This window comes from Antechinus flavipes, chromosome 5 (assembly GCF_016432865.1).
Source record: "Antechinus flavipes isolate AdamAnt ecotype Samford, QLD, Australia chromosome 5, AdamAnt_v2, whole genome shotgun sequence".
Taxonomy (NCBI): Eukaryota; Metazoa; Chordata; class Mammalia; order Dasyuromorphia; family Dasyuridae; genus Antechinus; species Antechinus flavipes.
The window spans coordinates 208,704,751-208,710,450 of NC_067402.1; positions in this window are offsets into that span (position 1 = coordinate 208,704,751).

The following is a 5,700-nucleotide window of genomic DNA, read 5'->3' on the forward strand; positions in this document are numbered from 1 at the left end:
AGGTAAGAATTATTTTGGATATATTTATGTACTTATTTATAAAGTTAAGAGGATAGTTCAAGATTAAAATGATTCTTTATAAAACATTTAGAGTCTAGTTACCAAAACATACACAAAAATTGTATGAATACAAGTGGGAAACATTAGTGATAGAGACAAAGATAAACAGAGAGGTATTGATTGGCCATGGTTGGAATGTGCCAGCATAAGAAAAATGTAAATATTGGCCATATAAATTAAATTACCAAAGTTTGCCTATTTAACATAACTAGCTCAACCATAACAATATTCATCCAAAAGAACAAAAGATCAAGAACCTTGAGAGAAAGGATGAAAAAAATGTGAGAAGAATCACTAATAATAAGAGAAATGCTAATCAAAAAATTTTTCTGGTTCTATCTTACATTCATCAAATTGACCAAGATGGTAAAAATGGAAAATAGCAACCACTTAAAAGGATCTATTAAGATAGGTATAAATGCACTGATGGAATTGTAGAATGACCCAACTATTCTGAAATGCAGTTTGGAGCCATAATCCAAAAATTAGAAACCTGTGCATATCCTTGGAAGTACCACTATTGGATTTATACCCCAAAGAGATAAAAAAAAGTAAAGAATTCATACTTAAGAGTATTATTTTTTGTTGTAGCACAGAATTGGAAACAAAGTGTCCTCAATTGGATGAAAGAATTATGATACATAAATGTAATGTACAATTAAAAAAAAAAGGAGTACTCATAAAACTGATGCAAAATGAGGTGAATAGGATAAAGGGAACAATTTTTTATAACAACAGCAACAATTTAAAGAAAACAAGTATGGAAACATTTATTGATTCAATGATAAATTATGATTTTATAAGAGGATAATGATGCATGAACATCTGGGCAGATAAGCGATAGATCAGAGGTAGAGAATAAGATATACATTAAGGCAGAAACTAGGCATTGACCAACACCTAAAATCCTACATACCAAAATAAGGTTGAAATAGGTTCATGATTTAGACAATAAAAAAATGGTGATACTACAAGCAAATTAGGAGAGCAAGGATAGTCTACCTCTTAGATCTGTGGAGAAAGAAGAAATTTATTGTAAAAAAACTTAGAGAACATTATGAAATGCAAAAGGGATAATTTTGATTATATTAAATTAAAGACTTTTGTACAAACAAAACTGATGCAGACAAGATTAGAAAGGAAGCAGAAAGCTGGGAAAAGTTTTACATTCAGTGTTTCTGATAAATTTTATATTAGGTGTTTTAAAAATATTGACAAAAGAATTGACTCAAATTTATAAGAATTTAAGCCATTCCCCAACTGAGAAATAGTCAAAGGATATGAACAGCCAATTTTCAGATGAAGAAATTAAAGCCATTTCTAGTCATATAAAAATGCTCTAAATCACTATTGATTAAAGAAAGGCAATCTAAGACAACTCTGAGGTACCACTATATACCTCTCGGAGTGACTAAAATGACAGAAGACAATGGTAAATATTGGAGGGAAATATGGGAAAACTAGGACACTTAATACATATTGGTGAAGTTATGAACTGATCCAACCATTCTGGAGAACAATCTGGAACTTTGCCTAAAGGGCTATCAAACTGTGCATACCTTTTGATCCAGCAGTGTCTCTACTGGCTCTGTATCCCAAAGAGATCATAAAAAAGGTAAAAGGACCCACATGTGCAAAAATATTTGTAGCAGCTCTTTTTGTAGTGGTAAGAAACTGAAAATCGAGTGGATAATTCTCAGTTGAGGAATGGCTGAATAAGTTATGGTATATGAATATAATGGAATATTATATATTCTATAAAAATGACAAGCAGGTTAATTTCTGGAATCTGGAGAGACTTACATGAATTGATACTCAGTGAAGTGAGTAGAACCAAGAGAGTATTGTACATAGGAACAACAAGATTATGTGATGAACAATCCTGATGGATGTGGCTGTTTTGAACAAGGTGACGATTCACGGCAATTCCAACAGAATTGTGATAGAAAGAGCGATCCAGAGATTGAACTATGAAGACTGAATATGGATTATAGCATAGTATTTTCACTTTTATTTTGGTGGTGGTGGTTATTTGTTTACTTGTGTTTTTGTTCTTTCTCATGTTTTATTTTCCCTTTTGATCTGATTTTTCTTAAACAACATGCCATATATGGAAACATAGTTAGAAGAATTGCACGTGTTTAACCTATATTAGATTGCTTGCTGTCTAGAAGAAAGAGAGGGGGAAAGAAAGGGAGGAAAAATTTGAAACACAAGGTTTTGCAAAGGTGAATGTTGAAAACTATCTTTGCATATATTTGGAAAAATTAAAAGCTGTTAAAAACACTAAGATATACATTTCCAATTAAAGATTGTGGATAATTTTTCTCTCATCTACATTTATTTATTATAGGGGAACAATTTCATAAAAGAAAGTAAGCATAGTGGGTGGGGAAGCCAATTATAGCAAAACTAAAAAGAAAAGAAGGAAAAAGAAGAAAAGAGAATGATCATTAAATCATTAAAAATACACAAAAGGAAGTTCAGAAGGAGACAGACAAGAAGGACAATATTGGACCTACTATATTAAAAAGAAGAAAATTCACTGTTTTTTGCAATCCTCTTTTTCTATTCTTTGTGTAGGGAAATGTTTATGTTTTCAAGTTTATAATTTTGAAAAAACTAAATCCAATCTACCAAAGAGTACTATGCAAATTAATAACAGTATATGTGTGTGTGTGTGTGTGTGTGTGTGTTATAGTATTTTGTCATTTTAAAGTACTTTACTCCACTAATTTGAACGTAGATAGCATGTGTTACTATTCTTTATTTTATTTTATGATCAGGTTTTATAGATTATTTTATTTTATAGATTTATTTATTATAGGACAGTGATATGGAAGAAAGAATATTGATTATAAAGGCCAAAGACTTGTGGTTTGAATTCTGGTTATGATACTTGGTACCTATTCAATTTTGAGCAAGTCACTCAACTTCTTTGGGATTCGGTTTCCTAATTTATAAAAAGGGATTAGACTAGATGGCCTTTGAGGTTCCCCCAGTTCTCTTTCAAGTCATTCTATAAATGACTATATCAAGTTGTTATTAGAAGAACATGAATCTTTTAGCTTCAAATCTGGAACAAATCCTCTACCAGCTCCTTGAATGTTGGAAGTATAAAATCCTTTTATGATGACATTGCTGGAAATAAAATGATTTCGGTTTTCCCATACAATGGGAAACATACCTCTCTTTGGAGGGGTGTGATTCCCTTGTTCAGTTGCCTTCCCTTAAGTAGTTATTAAATGATCTGCTGTTCTTAATAATTCATTTCTAGTTTGCAAAGCATTTTACAAATTCTATCTTATTTTAACTTCACAACAACCCTAGGAGGCAGGTGCTATTATTGCCATTTTACAGAGGGAGAAACTGAGGCAAACACGTTAAATGATTTCTCCAGTCATACAGATAGTAAGTATGACAATCATATGGCAAACTGAGGACAGAGTTTGACTTCAGATCTTCTTGATTCTAAATCTAATATTCCATCCCTAGTAACATATAGCAGCAGCACCACCAGTGTCTGTCTTTTCTTCCTCCTTCCCTCCCTCCCTTCTTTGCTCTCTTCCTTTTTTCCTCTTCCTCTTCCTCCTCCTCCTCTTTCTTCTTCTCTCTATCTCTGTCTCTGTCTCTCTCTCATTCGCTCTCTCTCACTCAGGTAATTGGAGTTAAATGACTTGTCCAGAGTCACACAGGTAGAAAGTGTTAAGTTCCTGAGGCCAAATTTGAACCCAGATCCTCCTGACTTCAGAGGTAGTGCATAACTGTGCCATCTAGCTGCTCTTTACCAGTATCTTAAAAAAAATTCAAATGCGAAGGATCTAGGCTCAGTGAACATGATTACAAAGAGAAGTGGCAAGAAAGTTGTATTCAGGTCATTAAAAAAATCATTCTTCTGTATGCCCTTTGCTTTAAATCAGAGTGGAAAAGATATCCTGAAACCACACAGTTTGTGATGATGTCTTCTCCAGGTGGATGGTTTGCCTAGGACTCATTAGAACTTTTCTACCCCTTAGGGCTCAAATGTTCTTGCCAAGAGATTATTCATCTCAAAAGAGTCATTTGTAAGAAAAGGCTACAGTGAGCCTTTTAGTAACCTCCATCTCCGACACTCTCCTCCCTCTTTCTCCTCTTGGTGATTACACCTGTACACATGTTTACTCTCAAACCACATCAAATCCACAGACATTCTTGCAGGCTGACTAGTTCCAACTGCTCAGAAATCCCCACATTTTTTTGGCTGTGGATTCTGCATTCATGTGACTCCTGCATACTCTGTAGCTCAATGAAATCCTCTGAAAGAGCTGCCAACTCACCCAATTTTCCATGAATTAGGTCCTGACACTTCAATGAGGGGAAAGACAATGTCTGAAACTAGGCCAGCTCTGGCTCTCTGCCTAGTCTGCTCCAGTCCTCCTACCAGCTGCACTTCCACAGATCACTTCATACTTTTCAGACCACCAAACAAACAGACCTTTGAATCCTTTCAATGCGGGTTGGGATGACGGCTGCCAGTATGTTTTCCCAGCCTCTGGCACCCAATGGCTCCAGACTGTATCCAGAAAGTTGGTTGATTTTTTTGTTTTGTTTTTATTTTTATGAATGGCTTTGGTAGAGAACTGCAGACTGGAAACTACGGTCATTCATAAAAAGGGAAAGAAAAAAATGGCACTTCCACTGTCTGGAAATCTTTTCTGATACCAACCAAATTGCAAGTCTCTCTATCTTTCTTGGGCTACTTCCTATCTTAGTCCTAAGTATGTATACTGATACACTAGTTGCCATTTAGGGTTCCTCTAATCAGAAAAAAATTATATGGATCACCCTTTTTTGGATTCTTTTTAGGAGAGAATTATATTACATTAGATATAGATTTTATCATTTAAATGTTCCAAGTGAAAAAGTAACAAATTAACTTTTTTTTTTCATGCAACCTACTGCGTAAAACTATCTTGTATATATTTCCTGCAGAATTTTTTTTTGCCTTTTCTTTTTTTTTTTTTTTTTTTTTTGTTTATTTACATTTATTGTTGAGTTCATCCCTTCTTGACAGGGAGGATATGGGCCTTAATATTGACCCTATTTTGTTTTGAAAATGAGGTATAGAAAGAGTATATGATGTTCAAGGTCAAACAGAGAATTGTTGAGTACACCGGGTCTAAAAATTATATGTCACGCCTCCCATTCTTTTGTTCTCATCTTCCTAAGTCCCCTTAAAAAGGCAGTTCTGATGAACAACCATAAAAGGGGGTTGATTTTTATCTTCTGGATCCCCTGTCAATACATTTTTGCTTTACTGTTTAATTCCTTAGGGCAGCTAGGTGGTGCCATAGTGCATAGAGTGAAGGGACTGGAGTCAAGAAGACCCATCTTCTTGTGTTCAAATCTGGCCTCAGATACTTATTATCTATTATTACTCTAGTCAAATAGAGTATTATTACTCTAGCTGTTTGCCTCAGTTTCTTTATATGTAAAATGAATTGGAAAAGGAAATGGCAAACCACTCTAAGAAAACCCCCAAATGAGGAGTCAGATATGATTAGACAATGATAACAACAACAAATTAAAACCCTGACCTCAATAAGTGTGATTAGTTATGTTAAATGATCTCTGAAAACGTCAGAATGTTTGAAATGGAAT